The sequence below is a fragment of the Ovis aries genome, chromosome 19, assembly GCF_016772045.2.
Source record: "Ovis aries strain OAR_USU_Benz2616 breed Rambouillet chromosome 19, ARS-UI_Ramb_v3.0, whole genome shotgun sequence".
Lineage (NCBI taxonomy): Eukaryota > Metazoa > Chordata > Mammalia > Artiodactyla > Bovidae > Ovis > Ovis aries.
The window spans coordinates 1,912,530-1,930,053 of NC_056072.1; the positions used below are offsets into that span (position 1 = coordinate 1,912,530).

At 42.4% G+C, this 17,524-nt stretch overlaps 1 long non-coding RNA gene across 2 annotated transcripts in view; it reads left to right on the forward strand.

Moving 5' to 3' along the window:
• The window catches only part of LOC114109360 (uncharacterized), a 37,573-nt gene extending 22,506 nt beyond the window's left edge, over positions 1 to 15,067 (forward strand). The window contains exons 2-5 of one of the 2 annotated variants that reach the window (XR_009597329.1): positions 413 to 508; positions 1,984 to 2,087; positions 4,005 to 11,712; positions 14,070 to 15,067. This is a non-coding gene — a long non-coding RNA (uncharacterized LOC114109360). Of the gene's footprint in view, positions 1 to 412; positions 509 to 1,983; positions 2,088 to 4,004; positions 11,947 to 14,069 lie in introns of those variants that run through there. The other variant, XR_003586009.3, reaches the window with a different exon arrangement.
• The last annotated feature ends 2,457 nt before the right edge of the window (positions 15,068 to 17,524 follow it).

The window sequence follows — 17,524 nt, forward strand, 5'->3', positions numbered from 1 at the left end:
TTTTGAACTGTGGTGTTGAAGAAGTCCCTTGGACTGGAAGGAGATTCAACCAGTCCATCCTAAAGCAGATCAGTCCTGGGTGTTCATTGGAAGGACTGATGCTGAAGCTGAAACTCTAATATTTTGGCCACCTCATGCAAAGAGCTGACTCATTTGAAAAGACCCTGATGCTGGGGAGGGATTGGGGGCAGGAGAAGGGGACGACAGAGGAAGAGACGGTTGGATGGCATCACCGACTCGATGGACATGGGTTTGGGTGGACTCCGGGTGTTGGTGATGGACAGGGAGGCCTGGCGTGCTGCGGTTCATGTGGTTGCGAAGAGTCGGACACAACTGAGTGACTGAACTGAACTGAACTGAGTGTGTAACCCCAATATCCCAATTTATTCCTCCCCACTCTTTTTCCCTTTAGTGGTCATAATGAACTCTCCTGTATACAGTGGTCCCCAACGTTTTTGGTACCAGGGATCGATTCTGTGAAAGACCGTTTTTCCACACCAAGGAGCAGGTTGGTTTGGGGATGATTTAAGTGCGTTACATTTATTGTGCACTTTATCTCTATTGTTATTTTATCAGCTCCACCTCGGCTCATCAGGCATTAAATCCCAGAGGCTGGGGGCCCCTGAACTACAGGAAATTTCCCATGGCAGGAGTGCCTTCTCAATCTGCTGTCAGCTCTCTGCACAACTCGTGCCCAGCCCATGCCGGAGCGTTTAATTTCAGAAGGGTTTCCTCCTGTGTTTCGGCACACAGCCAGCTCTCTCTCCCCTGGCCACGACTTGGCATGTTATCAAGAATGTTTTCATTCTTGATATCATAACAAGAAAAATAGGTTCAGACCATCCATGTAGCAGAGGCTGCCTTGACAGGTCCCTGCAGGTGCCCCTCAGGCTTGATTGGGAGGCTTCGAATTGTCAATTTCTGCCTCTCTGTTCCCCAAGGCCACTTCCGTAAGCCCCAGGAGACAGCTCCCCACGCACAAAACAAGCCTGAAGTTGAAAGAACAATAGTCTTGGTGACTGGTACCCCAGCTTCCTCGCCTCTCTGTCAAGATAATGCTCAAGTGTGTGCTGTGTTTCACAGTGGGCTTAAGCCCCTCCCACTCTGTTGGTTTGCATTCTCCACTCCTATATTGTCCCCTGTTACCATCCAACACTTCTGGTCACTGCAGGAAACCACTAGCCCTTGAGTCTTCATCTGGTGTCCATTTCTGCAGAAACCTTTACCAGGATGATCAGCAGGCTCCTCCCCAAATTCTTACAACAAATTTCAAAGCCAAATGGACATCATTTAAAAATCATCCATAGGGGGACTTCCCTGTAGTCCCGGGGTTGAGAATCTACCTTCCAATGCAGGGGATAGGGGTTCAATTACTGGTCAGGAAACTAAGATCCCACATGCCTCAGGGCAACTAAGCCCGAGCACCATAACAAACAGCTCCTGCTGCTAAGTCGCTTCAGTCGTGTCCGACTCTGTGCGACCCCATAGACGGCAGCCCACCAGGCTCCCCCGTACCTGGGATTCTCCAGGCAAGAACAGTGGAGTGGGCTGCCATTTCCTCCTCCAATGCATGAAAGTGAAAAGTGAAAGTGAAGTCGCTTAGTCGTGTCCTACTCTTAGCAACCCCCAGGACTGCAGCCCACCAGGCTCCTCCATCCATGGGATTTTCCAGGCAAGAGTACTGGAGTGGGGTGCCATTGCCTTCTCCTAATAGGGAGCAGACCCAACTAAATAAATAAATGAACATTTTAAAAAATCATTCATAGGATGATTGAAAGTTGACGATTCATAGATAAGCCAAGACTCAATTTGCTAAATTTCGTTTACTTATAGCATCAATATTCATCAAATGTGCTTCTTCACACTCTGAAAGTGTCCTTATGACTGAATGACCTCTGCTAGGGAATAGTATAACAGAATGTATTTCCAATCATTTTAATGAGCTCTGAAGGTTGGCACAAACCTCTATACTGTGATTCACAGGTGTTTTCCGAGACTCTCGTTCTGATGTACCCAGTAACCTTGGCCGTTTTAGCACCTGTCTTCCATGGGCACGTGCGGTGGTCTGAAATCATGGTCAGTGGCTGGTACGTGTGAGTTTTATTAGGAGGTTTATTTACTTTCCACTCTTCTTTACTTTACTTTTCTCCCAAATGCTGATTTATTGTTTTCCTTCTCTTCCGTTTCCCCCACATTTCCCCCTCTGCTTATTTCTATCTTGTCATTGCTCTTTTTATGACAAGCTGATACAGGCCTGCATAGCATGCTGACAGGGGATGCTGTGCACCCAACACAGCCCTCTGGGTCAAGGAACTCAGTCCTCTGGCTGAGGGGAACTGGCTGCTCATGGTTCACAACTCAGTTGCTCTTCTGAAATTGTCCCCAGCTGAAGGAAGCTACCTTGCCCAAGATTATGATTCTCTCTGGGGACAGCATGCATCCAAAAAGACTCAGACCCTCTGTCTCAGTTTGGAACAACTCCAAAGGACCATCCCAGTTCCCAAGGCCTGAGTGGGGTCTACCGAGGCTTCTTTCGCGATTGCCATCGTGGTTTACCTTCTCCCTTTGTTCTCCTGCTTTCCTTGAAGGTGAAAGTCACTCAGTCATGTCTGACTCTTTGCAACCCCATGAACTGTAGCCCGCCAGGCTCCTCTGTCCATGGAATTCTCCAAGCAACAATGCTGGAGGGATGGGGTGGGGAGTGCAGTGGGAGGGGGCTACAGAATGGAGGGGACAAAGGTACGCCTATGGCCGATTCATATTGATGTATTGCAAACACCATCACTATACTGTAGAGTAATTATCCTCCAATTAAAATAAATAAATTTTAAAATAATAATAAATACTTTTTGGTAGGAAAAAGGGAATACTAGACTGGGTAGCCAGTATTCTCTTCTCCAGTGGATCTTCCCAACCCAGGGATCACACCCAGCTCTCCCACGATGTAAGCAGATTCTTTACCCTCTGAGCCACTAGGACTCTATAGTAAGTATAGGTTAGTATATAGTTTATTACTATATACTATTAGTATATCATTATACTGTTTCCTTGGGCTTCCCAAGTGGTTCAATGGGTCAAGAAGCTGCCTGCCAATGCAGGAGATGTAAGAGATGCGAGTTTGACCCCTGGGTTGGGAAGATCCCCTGGAGGAGGGCATGGCAACTCCAGTATTCTTGCTTGGAGAATCCCATGGACAGAGGAGCCTGGCGGGCTGCAGTTCATAGGGTCGCAAAAAGTAGGACACGACGGAAGTAACTTAGCACACACACACACATACTGTTTCCTTACTATTTCCAGTACTATTCTGGACAGGCCCCGCGAATTAAACTTCATGACAATCTCAGAATTAGTCATGGGGCTCCTCGGTGAGGATCCCCATCAGGCTCCTCTGTCGGTGGGGATTCTCCAGGCAAGGATACTGGAGTGAGTTGCCATGCTTATCTCATAAATCAATGCTATAAAGATTGTGTATTTTTAATTGAAGATAGTGTCTTAATAAAAGTTTTCACATTTTAATGAGCATCCAGGTAAATAAAAGAGTTTAAAATAATTTACTTCTTTAACTTCAAAAATTATCAGATCAATATAATCAAGCAGGCACTCTAGATCAGTTTCTTTACCTGAACTGTCCCTAACACTGCCCATTACCATATTTCATAAAATTGAAATCCTCAAGCATCGAGAAGAAAAGGCTTTAGAATTAGATGGTTCACAGTATCTTACTGGCTGTTCATGCTACACTTACATCTATGTTTTTGACAGATGAGCAGGTGGATGGAATGCAGACAATGTGCGTTTTGTTGAATCAGAATTTAAAACCGTGTGTGTGTGTGCTCATTCGCTCAGTCACGTATCCAACTCTTTGTGACCTCGTGGACTGTAGCCTGCCAGGCTCCTCTGTCCATGGGGTTCTCTCAGGCAGGAATACTGGAGTGGGTTGCCATTTCCTCCTCTAGGGCACTTCTCTGACCCAGGGATCTAAACCACATGTCTTCCATTGGCAGGTGGATCCTTTACCACTGGGCCACGTGGGAGCATACCTGAAAATATTTCACCGTCCTCTCTGATGAGTGGCTGCATCTTCTCACCATCGCTGCAGGAAATGAGGCGCCTGCCCACTCCTCAAGGCCTCCCCTTAATCACTGCACAGCCTCTCCCCACTAAGCCCCCAGCACTCTCATTTTCATCCTTGGAGAATTGATTGAAGTCTTTCCTGGTGACGTTTTCCAAACTCAGGCTTATTTGGTGTGTGTTTAGGGGGGTGGAAGTGGAGGTGATGGGGTTTATAGAAGAGCTATCACTACCAACAGACTAATCAATTAAGCCATGAAAATAGAAAGTGAGCCGATGACTAAAGATGAGAAACAGGAAGAAAGGTGAAAGGGCTCTGTTACTGAAGTGTTTCCTTTGAGTTTCACGAAGGCACACCTGTTGGTACTGCTTGCTTTAATTGGCAGCTACTGAAATCCCTTATCAGCCTGGGTCAGGCCATGGGGTCGCAAAGAGTCAGAAAGGACAGTGATTGAGCATGCATGCCAGCAGCTGTAATAAATTGACCTGAAAATATAAAATACTCAAGCCTAATACGAGTTTATATCTTGCTCAGGTAAGTTGTTTCTGGGTGATGGGCAGCTCTCCTGCACTTCAGGCCCCTTTTATTGTGTCCTGAAAATCATGTAGCCCCCACTTCCCTGAGACCTCACTTGCATCAGCTCCAAGTCAGTAAAGGGAGTAATAGAGTGAGGAGGAGATTGAGCTATTAATATTTTTTAAAGGCTGGGCTCGAGACTTCGCTGGTGGTTTAGTAGTTAAGAATCCACCTGTTAGTGTAGGGGACACGGGTTTGATCACTGCTCAGGGAAGACCCCACATGCCACTGGGCAGCTAAGCAACTACTGAAGCCCATGCTCTAGAACCTGGCGTCTCTGCAACAAGAGACACTACCATAATAAGAAGGCTCTGTGTGTGTGTGTGTGTGTGTGTGTGTGTGTGTGTGTGCGTGTGCGTGCGTGTGCGTGTGTGTGCGTGTGCGTGTGCTCAGTCCTGTCCGACTCTTTGTGACCTCTTGGACTGTAGCTCACTAGGCTCCTCTGTCCATGGGATTTCCCAGGCAAGAATACTGGAATGGGTTGCCATTTCCTCCTCCAGAGGATCTTCCTGAACTAAGGATCCAACCCAAGACTCCTGAATCCCCAGCATTGGCAGGCAGATTCTTTACCTTTGCGTCACCTGAGAAGCCAAGAAGCCTGTGCACTGGAACCAAGAATAGCCCCCACTCGCTGCAACTAGAAAAAACCTTGAGCACAGCGAGGACCACCCAGCACAGTAATGAATAAATAAACAGAAAAGCTTTTGAAAGGCTCGGCTCAGAAACAGCACAGGTCACTTCTGCACATGTTCTTTTGGTTGGAATTCAGTCTCACAGCCTCAGCTGATCACAAGGGCGCCTGGGAAACGTGGTCCAACTTCCAACGTGAGCAGGAAGAAGGGGGAACATTCCTGCAGAACAGACAACAGACCCAGGACTAGACACAGAGCCTTTGTGAGGCTGAAAGAAGACAAGCAAATATGTAGCTTTTCAAACCATGCTGAGGAAGCTTAAAGGGGCCAGTCAACAAACATCCATATTCTTCAGCCCTCGTTAGAGTGCCTGAAACTCAGTACTTTAAAATAATTCTAATCTTTCACTAATAGTTGCACCAAAACACCAAAGTGATCCCCGCAGTAGAGCACTCTGTGTCTCCCAGACAAGACAGATGTCCTCTTAGGAACCGACCGGAGAGTTAGGTCAGGCTTTTCCCTCTCCCTCCCTCCAGTGCAATGATCACATTGTTTGGGGTGGCTTCTGAGATCACTGTCTGCATGCCTCATCACCCTCACCACTACCCGGGGCACTAGAATTTCAATCTCCAAGTCCTGTGAAACTTAATCAGTCCGTTTTCTGAATGTTTTGTCAACCAATGGATAAACTCTTTTCATAAAACGATAAGGGGAAAAAAATCATTTCTCTTGACCTATTGGCACAAGAAAACAGTGACTCTTTTATTGCAACTTTGGAGTCAGAGATGAGGATTTTATTTGAAGATGACAACTTGGTAGTTAATGGTTTTCTTTTTGTACTTACTCGCTCTTCCAGATGAACAACACAGAATAATTGGTCGTTCTGAAGATGGGTTCACACCAGGAGAGCTTGCCACCCATACTGTGTTGTTTTTAGATCAAAAAGGGCATTGCTGAGGGTAGATGTGATCAGGTTTATGAGTCAAACAAAACTGTCTGTGTGGGAGGCTTCTGCTTTGTAGCCTAAATGGTTAACTCAGGCGTGTCAACACATAAAACAACTGAGTAATAATTAAGAACTGTTGGTGAGCACCACCACACTAGGTATTTTCAGTGTTTACCAGTAGCATCTGCTCGTATTTACAAATCACTTTACAATGTTCATAAAAGTATCTTACCTCAATTATTTATCTGTAACAAGTCTTACAGCAAGTGTAGATAATGGTTTTTTTTTTTAATTGCTGGTTACATCCCCTAAGGCAAAACCAGCCTCCTAATTAATTTAGGCTTGTTTTTCCTTAAAGAAATATCAAGCATCAAAATCACTTCCTTTTTCAGCTAAGCAAAGATGGCCAAAAAGTACACGTCTTACAACAATACTTTAAAATGTGCTTCGTTTCCACATTGTGGCCAGTTAGGAGAAAAGGAAACAGATATGAAGAGAGGAAAGAAGAGGTGGGAGCAATAGAGACAGAGAGATGAGCAGATAAAAAAAGAGAAAGAAAAGCACGAATGACAAGGGAGGGGCTTTGAGAAGTAAAAAGCAGGGGGAGAACGAAGAAGAAAAACGGAGGAAAAGGATGAGCAGGATTCTTTCTTGAGCGGAACAGGGGACATTGGAACACAATGAAGAACAGAACCCACCTTCAGGGAAGGGAACTGGGGGAGAGGCTCTTTTTCTACCACCGCCATTATGATCAGAGCAATGCTAAGACTGAATGAGGTCAAGTCCAAGGTTGGTCCAGCGAGGAGTGGAGGTTTCTTTCACTTTCTGTGAGTTCTACAAAATCCATGTCTCTCCAGTCACTGGAACGATGCCTTCTTTACACATTGCATAGACTCTTAGATTCTTTTTTTAAAATTGAGATGTAATCTGCACACTATCATATTCACTTTTTTAAAACTTTAATTTTATATTGGAGAAAAGCCAATTAAAAATGTGATAGTTTCAGGTGGACAGCAAAGGGACTCAGCCATATACATACATGTATCCATTCTCCCCCAAACTCCCCTCCAATTCAGGCTGCCACATAACAATCAGATTCATTTTTTACAAGTGTATTTTTGAGGACTTCCTGGTGGTCCAGTGGTTAAGACTGTGCTCCCAATGCAGGGGGCCGTGGGTTCAACCCCTGGTCGGGGAACTAATATCCCACATACCACACAAGACAGCCAAAACAAACAGAAAAGCATATATTTCAAGGTTTTTGGTAAATTCACAAGGCTATGCATTCATGACCACTACTTAATTCAAGAATATTTTCATCATCCCTTAAAGAAAGTGCATGAAAATTAACAGTAAGTCCTTATTCCCTCCTTGTACCAACCTCTGGCAACCAAAAATCTCCTTTATGTCTCTATTGATTGGCATATTCTAGAAAGTTCATATCGTGGGAATCACGCAACATGTGGCCTTTTGTGTGTGCCTTCTTTTATCAATACTTAGCATGTTTTTAAGGGTCATCCAGGTTATAACACGTAAAGTACTTCCTTCCTTTTAATAGTTGAATAGTATTTCATTGTATGGATATATTGCATTTTCTTTATCCATTTGTCAGTTGATGGATATTTGAACTGTTTCACCTCTTGAAAGTGAAAGTGAAGTCGCTCAGTCGTGTCTGACTCTTTGTGACCCCATGGACTGTAGCCTATCAGGCTCCTCCATCCATGGGATTTTCCAGGCAAGAGTGCTGGAGTGGATTGCCACTAGCTATTGTGAATAATGTTGCTGTGAACATTCCTGTATGTTTTCGTGACTATATGTTTCCAATTTTCTTGACTATATGCCTACAATGAAATTAACAAGTGCTTCGATAACACTATGTTTAACCTTTTGAAGAACTGCCAGCATTTTTACCAGAACAAAGATCACCATTTTAGAAATGCCGTACCACCCAGCAACCCCACTGCTGGGCATATACACCGAGGAAACCAGAATTGAAAGAGACACGTGTACCCCAATGTTCATCGCAGCACTGTTTATAATAGCCAGGACATGGAAGCAACCTAGACATCCATCAGCAGATGAATGGATAAGAAAGCTGTGGTACATATACACAATGGAATATTACTCAGCCATTAAAAAGAATACATTTGAATCAGTTCTGATGAAGTGGATGAAACTGGAGCCTATTATACAGAGTGAAGTAAGCCAGAAAGAAAAACACCAATACAATATACTAACGCATATATATGGAATTTAGAAAGATGGTAATGATAACCTTATATGCAAGACAGCAAAAGAGACACAGATGTAAAGAACAGACTTTTGGACTCTATGGGAGAAGGCGAGGGTAGGATGATTTGAGAGAATAGCATTGAAACATGTATATTACTATATGTGAAATAGATCACCAGTCCAGGTTCCATGTATGAGACAGGGTGCTCAGGGCTGGTGCACTGGGATGACCCTAAGGGATGGGATGGGGAGGGAGGTGGGAGGGGGGTTCAGGACAGGGAACACGTGTACACCCATGGCTGAATCATGTCAATGTATGGGAAAACCACCACAATATTGTAAAGTAATCAGCCTCCAATTAAAAAAAAAATCACCATTTTATTCACACCAGAAATCTATGAGTGTTCAAAAATCTCTACAACCCTAACAACATTTGTTATCGTCTAACTTTTTGATCAAAGCCATTCTAGTGGGTGAGAAATTGTTCTCATGGTGATTTTGATTTGCGTTTATCTAATGACTAATGATGGGGAGCATCCTTTCATGTACCTAACGGTCATTTGTTATCTTCTTTGGAGAATTATCTAATCAGAACCATTGCCTATGTTTTAAGCAACCTAAATATCCATCAACAGAGTCATGGATAAAGAAGATGTGATACATATATGCAAAGGAATATTGCTCAGCCATAAAAAAGAATGAAATAATGCCGTTTGCAGCAACATGGATGACCTAGAGATTGTCATACTGAGTGCAATAAGTTGCAGAATTATGGTATGACATCCCTTAAATGTGGAATCTAAAAATAGGTGATACAAGTTACCTTATTACAAAGTAGAAACAGATTCACAGACTTGGAGAATGAACTATGGTTGCCAGGGGGAAGGATGGGGAGATGGGATAGGTAGGGAGTTTGGGATGGACATGCACAGACCTGTATTTAAAATGGATAATCAACAAGGTCCTACTGTGTAGCACACGGAACTCTGCTCAATATTATGTGACAGCCTGGATGGAGGGGGGTTTGGGGGAGAATAGATACATGTGCACGTATGGCTGAGTCCATAGGATATTCGCCTGAAACTATCACAACATTGCTAACTGGCTATATGCCAATACAAAATAAAAAAGTTTTTTGAAAAAAACCTTTGCCCATGTTTTAACTGGGTTGCGTTTTATTACTGAGTTATAAACGTGCTTCACATATTCTGGATACAGACCCTTATCAGATACAGGATTTGTGAATATTTTTTCCCATTCTGTGGGTTTCTTTTTGCTATCTTGATGCATAAACATTTAAAATTTTTGTAATCTCCAATTTTTGTTTTCTTTGACAGATTTATGCTTTAGATGTCATATCTAAGAAACCATTGCCTAGGGACTTCCTTGGTGGTCCCGTGGTTACTAATCTGCCTCTGAATACAGGGGACGCAGGTTGGATCCCTGGTCAGGGAACTAAGATCCCATATGCTGTGGGGCTACTAAGCACACAGGCTGCAATTACTGAGCCCACAGGCCACAGCTAGCGAGCCCACACACTCTGGACTCCACGCTCTGCAACAGGAGAAGCCTGTGTGCTGCTGCTAGACAGAAGCCTCTGCCGCTGCAGCTGAGGCCCAGCACAGCCAAACAAATGGTAAAGAAAGAAGGAAATCATTGTCAGTCCAAGGTCATGAGGATTCATACCTCTGCTGGCCCTAAGAGTTTGATAGATTTAACTATTGCATATTTAGTCTTTAACCCATTTTTTTTGAGTTAAATTCTGTACTTGTTATGAGGTAAGTGATCAGCTTCATTATTTTGCATGTGAATACCAGTTGACCCAGCTCCATTTCTTGGACTATTCTTTCCCCATGCTTTTTCTTGGCACCCCAGAGATGTGTCCATTTCATTTAGGTTATCTTACTTGTTGGCAGTACAGTTGTTTTATAATAACCCTTGAGAGTCCTTCTCATTTCTGTTAGGTTGTTAATAGTATCACCTCTTTCACTGAGTCCTCCTCCTTTCTTTGTCAACCTAGGAAAATGTTGTCAATTTTGTTGCTGCTTTCGAAGGACCAAAGTTTGGGTGTTTTCTCTATTCAAATTTTCTCTATTCTTCTATCCCCTATTTCATTTATTTCTGCTATACTCTTTATTATTTCCTTCCTTCTGCTTGCTTTGGGTAAAGTTTGTTCTTTTTTTCCCCTAGTTTCTTAAGGTGAAAGAGTAGGTTATTGATCTGAGAGCTGTTATTTTTCTGTACAGACATTTAGAACTAGAGACCCAGCATCGCTTTCATTGCATCCCATAACTTATGCTGTATGTTGTGCTTTCGTTTTCACTCGTCCCAAACTATTCCTAAGGTCATGTGACTTCTTTTTTGACCCATTATTTGTTTATGAGTATGTCATATAATTTCCAGTATTTGTTAATTTCCCTAAGTTTCCTCTGTTATTGATTTCTAATTTTAATTTATTACAATCAGAAAACATACTTTGTATGACTTCAATCACTCCAAATTTTATAAGGCTTCTTTTGCTGCTGTTGCTAAGTTGCTTCAGTCGTGTCTGACTCTGTGAGACCCCAGAGTTGGCAGCCCACCAGGCTCCCCCGTCCCTGGGATTCTCCAGGCAAGAACACTGGAGTGGGTTGCCATTTCCTTCTCCAAGGCATGAAAGTGAAAAGTGAAAGTGAAGTCGCTCAGTTGTGTCCGACTCTTAGCGACCCCATGGACTGCAGCCTACCAGGCTCCTCAGCCCATGGGATTTTCCCACCTTTATATATAGTTCATTCTGAAGAATACTCCATGTTTACTTGAGAATTTGTCCTTAGCATTTCTTGGGTGCTATAGATGTTTGTTATGTCAAGCTGGTTTGTAGTGGTATTCAAATCTTTTTTCCTTGATAATCTTCTGTCCAGTTATTCTGTTCCTTGTTTGAGTAGTTATGTGTCCAATTATTACTCTCAATTTTTCTATTTCTCCCTTAAATCCTGAGTTTTGTTTTTTGCTTCATGAGCTTGAGGCACTGTTGCCAGGTACATAAGGATATGATTGTTATATCTTCCAGAAGAATCTGCCTTCCAGTGCAAGAGATGCGGGTTCAATTCCTGGGTCAGGAAGATCTTCTGGAGAAGGCAATGGCACCCCACTCCAGTCCTCTTGCCTGGAAAATCCCATGGACAGAGGAGCCTGGTGGGCTGCAGGCCACGGTGTTGCAAAGAATCAGACATGACTGAAATGACTTAGCGTGCACACACGTCACATCTCATCAGGTGTGGAGGCACTGACCATTTTATCCCTACAAAATGACCTTTTTCTGTTTGTCTGGCAAAAACTTTATGGTAAAGTCCATTTGTCTAATATTAATATAGCCACTCCAACTCTCTTTTGGTTGTTTGAATAGCATATCTTCTGCTATCATTTTACTTTTAACCTATTTGTCTTGAATCTAAAGTGTGTTGCTTATAGACAGCGTATATTTGAATCATTAAAAAAAATTCTACAAATCTTTGCCTATTAATTGGAGTGTTTAATTACTGACATTTAATGTAATTACTGATAAAGTAGAATTTATATTTACTATTTGCATTTTCTGGAGAAGGAAATGGCAACCCACTCCAGTATTCTTGCCTGGAGAATCCCATGGACAGAGGAGCCTGGCGGGTACAGTCCATGGGGTTGCAAGAGTCGGACACGACTTAGCAACTAAAACAGAAACACATTTACATTTTACTATTTGTTTTCTATATGTCTTGTGTCTTTTTAAAATCTGTCGTCTTTTTCTATTGCTCCCTTTTTTGTGTGTTAAAGTCCAGTTCTCCACTATTAGTAATGCTAATTTTGAACATTTGACAACTAAGAAATATCAGTCACTGAGGTTAAATCTCACGTGAGATACTGACTGTTCTTCACTATTTCAATAAAACCAAGTCATGAGAAAGATTTCAAGATATGGTTGAGGATTTCGTCACCACTTGCTAGAAAAAGTCAGTATATTATCAAAGACAACATAAAATATTTTGAAAAGTTTTCTTTTGTGTCTTAACTCCTTTACATTCATTTACAAATCAGGTGTGAAGTGCCAACTTTATGCTAGGCAATAGTGGAGGCACCGGGGGAAACGGCGAAGAAAAGAGACAAAGTCCTTGTCTTTATGAATCTTGAGCTCTAGTGGGAGAGACAGTCAATGAATAGATAAACAAGTACATTCTTAAATACACAGTGAGCTTCTCTTTATGAATCTTGAGCTCTAGTGGGAGAGACAGTCAATGAATAGATAAACAAGTACATTCTTAAACACACAGTGAGATAAGAACTAGGAGGAAAATAGGGTGGGGATTTCCCAGCCAGTCCAGTTGCTGAGACCTCACCTTCTAATGCAGGAAGTGCAGGTTCGATCCCTAGTCAGAGAACTAAGATCCCCCATGCCTCGTGGACAAAAAACCAGAACATAAAACAGAAGTATTATTGTAATGAGTTCAATAAAGACTTTAAAAATAGCCCACACACAAAAAAATTTTTAAAGCAAATAAAATACACAGCAACGTAAGATCTAGGAAGAAGACAGGGTAGGGGAAAGATGCCGAGGTGTGTGGTGCAGGGGATATTTTAGTTTGGAGGATTCTGAGAAGTGCTCCCTGAGAAAGTGACTTTTGAGCAAGCACCTCAATGAAGAGACGGTTCAAGTTGCAATGGTCTGTTGGGATAGTGTTTGAGGTACAGAAAACAACTGCCAATAACCACAGCCAGCAGTGTGCTTGGCATGGTTGAAGATCAGCAAAGGTTCCCATGAGGCTGAAGAGAAACAAGCAGGGCAAAGCCTGGTGAAAAATACAGCAAGTTAGGCGGTCAGTGTTCACATGTCATGAGCTCATAGGCCTTCTGGTAAGCCAGTAGAGGGTCATGAGCAAAAGAGTGGTGTTAGTTTTCATTTTTTAAAGGATCATTCTGGCTACTATATGCAGAATAAACTTTCGGAGGGTATGAATGAAGTCGGAAGAACAACAGGGTGGACCTCCTTAGGTGATTTCTAATAAACCACGCCCTAGGAAGCCATAGCTTCAGGCAGAACCTCTGACTTACTTCTAATGGACAGAACATGGCACAGGTGATAGGATTCACTGTCACCGTTATATGACATTACATGAGACTTCATCTTGGAAGACTGAGATATGAGACCTTGTCATGGTTCTGTTGAGGAAGCAAACCATTTCTGGCCTATGAGTGGGCCACATGTCAGAGACCTCTAGGACCCATGGGCAGTCCCCGGACTGAGAGCTGGGCCCTCAGTTCTATAACAAAAAAAACATTGAATTTTGCCAATAATTTGAGTTAAGTAGGAGGTGGATTCTTCCTTAGTCGAACCTCCAGATGAGAATGCAGCCTGTCAACGTCTTGATTACAGACTGTCAGATACTGAGCAGAGTTTGTTAAGATATTTCCAGGCTCCTTCTAGACCTGGGAAGACTGTGGGATAACATATGTGCAGGGTTTGTGATAATTGGTCACCCAGCAACAGAAAAACAACACAACCAATTCAGATGCTTTAGTCATAGTCCAGTCAAGAGATGATAGCTAGTAGTCATGGAGATGGGGAGAAGTAGTCTGATGTGGGATGTTTTGAACACAGAGATTCTGCAAATAACACTTGCCAGTCGCTTGGATGTGGCATATGGAGAAGAGAGGAGTCCAAGATGCCTCTAAGAATGGCTCCATAAATGCAAATATCCAGCTTACAAAGACCAGTTGATTTCCACGTTGCCCATCTTGTAAGTAAATCCTGCTCAAAGCCTGTTGGTGTGCTGTAGCACCTCTTCCAGGAATGCGTTTGACCCTTTTCTAAGGCAGGCTAGTTCTGCTCACACTTCACGTTTCAAATGAAATGCGCCCCTTCCGTGAAAGCGCCTTCATGTATGATAGTGGCTTAAGTTTTTGCTCCTGTCTTAGCCAGTTTCTGCTGCTATAACAGAATCCCATAGAACAGGTGGCTTACAAACAACAGAAGTCTATTTCTCACTGTCTAGAGGCTGGGAACTCCAAGGCCAAGGCATTGACAGATTCAATGTCTGGTCTACAGACAGCTGTTTGCTTGCTGTGTCCTCTCATAGCAGGAGGGGCAAAAGAACTCTGTGAGGTCTCTTTCATGAGAGCGCTGGTCCCATTCACGAGGACTCCGTTCTCAGGACCTAATCACCTCCCAAACACTGCACCCCCAAAACAGGACCAGACTGGAGATTCGATTTCTGCATATGAATTCTGGGGGCACAAGCATTCAGTCTACAGCACTCCCCTGGTGCATTTCTCAGAAGCCTCTCAGAGCATTTGTCTCATGAACTGTGACTCATGCCTGTGCCTCTGTCTCCTACGCAAGGCAGATGGTTTTCATCTTTATATTCCAAAAGCCTAGAACAGAGTCTGGGACATCTAGAAGATATTCAAAAGTTTGGTGAATAACTGCAGTTATTCTGAAAATATCTGAAATCATCTGATTCAGCTGTGTTTTACCTGATTCTGTCCTCCGATATCAACATAGTTCATCTCAGTATATGATCAACTAAGGCAGAAAAAATGTGTGCTCATACATTATCTGTCTATACGAGTGTGTGTAATAAATAGACTGCACGGTAATCATTTGACAGTGTTAACTCCATAAATAATATTATTACTCATAAGTACTGTGTATGTGGGCATGTGCTTGTTTACGTGTGTCTTGTATGCGTGTGAGAGAGACAGACGAAGGATTTTATAAGCTTAAAAACACGTTTAATCCAATTTGACTTGCAAAACCAGCATTTGCCTTCTCAATCTATTGTTTCCTACCCTTATAAAAGGCTAAAAGTGAAATTTTTGAAAGGGCTTTTGAGACTAATTATTGAACCACTCAAGAATGTGCAAAAAGGATAAGATAGATGCTGGGTCTCTTTCTAAAAGGAAAGGAATGTTCCAATATAAAAATATGGTATTTGTGGGCTATGGTTTGTTCAAACACACCGGGCTAACTTTCCAGGCTGCAGTCCAATTCTGTGATGCATTCAGAAGCCCTGTGCCTACTCATAAAAATGTCTCAGATCAAAGACTTTGGCTATTGTTTAAGGTCTTTAACTGTTCTGAGCACAGCAATGTTGCCCATTTTATTTGGGGATCAGAGTTTCAATATTGAACCTGATAGACCAATGACCATAGTTTCTCTAATTCCAGAAAACAGATACACAAACACACACGCACACACACACCGTTACACCTAAGAGGGCCAGTAACCTGAGAGGATCACAGGCGCGCCTCTGCATCAGCTCACCATGTGCCTTAAAGTGTTCATTTTCCTACTCTTACCATTCTGAGACACCCAAACTCTCCAGTAAGTCACAAATGTATGATTGCTGTTGTGTGAGAAACTTCTTGACAACAAGACTTATGGTCTGGAGCATGATGGAGTTTCTGACTCTCCAGATAAAATAGTGTTTAACACTGGAGCATATTCAGAAGTTGAAATACAATGTTGTGCAGGTGAAATTGATATAGTGTTATAAACCAGAGTTATCTCAACTTTTAAAAACTGATGCTCGAAGAAGCACCTTACTTTAGTTAGAGTAATTCGCAGATTGCCACCAAAGTAGAAATACCAGACTCAGAAGAACTTAAGCCAGGCCTGAACACAGCGGAAGGGACTTTCTGTAGACAAAATCCAGAAACAGAACAAATCCAGGCTGCTCAAAACGTTACTTAATCTTAACTGAGTTCTCAGATAAGGATGGAATATCAATTGATAATGACATGCGTTTATCAGTTTGAGTTGAAGCTATACGAGAGACAGCGTCAGATGGTCAGTCGCTTAATTTGGTCTATGTTACCTTTGCTGTTGTTCACTCACCAAGTCATGTCTGACTCTTTTTGTGACCCCATGAACTGTAGTCCGCCGGGCTCCTCTTGTCTCTGGGATTTCCCAGGCAAGAATACTGGGGTGGGTTGCCATTTTCTTCTCCCGGGCATCTTTCCAACCTAGGGATCAAACATGTATCTTCTGCAGTGCAGGCAGATTCTTTACCACTGAGACACCAGGGAAGCACCTATATTACCTTATAAACATTCAAACAACTGTTATTGCTAAAAATGGATAAGAACTGGAATCTATTTTTGGAAAGCACATTTAGAATATTCGCTAAGCCCCTCTTAGCTCTATCAGTGACTACTAGCAGAGTACACCATTCAGAGCCACGCAGAATGCCATTTAAAAGAAACAAGCTTCTGAGGACTTCCCTAGTGGTCCCATGACTAAGGCTTCGTGTTCCCAGTGCAGAGGGCCTAGGTGTGATCCCTGGTCAGGGAACCAGATCCCATGTGCCACAACTAAGAGTTTGCCTGCTGCAACTAAATATTCGGCATGCAACTTTAAAAAAAAAGAAAAAAAATGATCTCACATGCCACAGCGAAGCTCCCATGTGCCACAACTGAGACCCAGCACAGCCAAATAAATAAATTAAATAAATGTTTAAAAAAACAGTGCTAGACCTTTTTATATTTTTCACTCACTTTAGTCCCATCAGTTAACACAATACCTGGCACCTTGCTAAATAAACAACTGCTGAATAAATAAATGAAAATGTAATCATAAAATGAAGTAAAATGTGCATTCTTATGATATAGGAAAAAAATCAATACATAAAGAACTATTTGTTCAGTGCTTACGAAACCATATTTCAGAGCCAGAAAACACGCATGACTCTTCTTTTGGAGAAATTCATATAATTCCCAGATGAAGATTCTTACAAAATCCAGCTATGTAAATTAGCAACCCAACATGATTCAAACAAGTGAAGAATGCTAAAATCTGCACAGGTGTTTCTGTGATTTTCATACACAGGAAGAGGATATTAAGAAAATTGTTTTCATGTTCATCTTTTAGACAGGAAATGACACCTAAATAACCTTAATACTTTGTCTGCATTTAATAACTATTACATTTAAAATTTTTATGATTTTTAAATTTCCCAGTAAACCAATTTTCTGATTTCACCTGTTTTAAATGATGGTACACTTTGGCAGGAATTTGCTCATATATTCTTTTGGCTAGTTAACCTAGCTTCCATT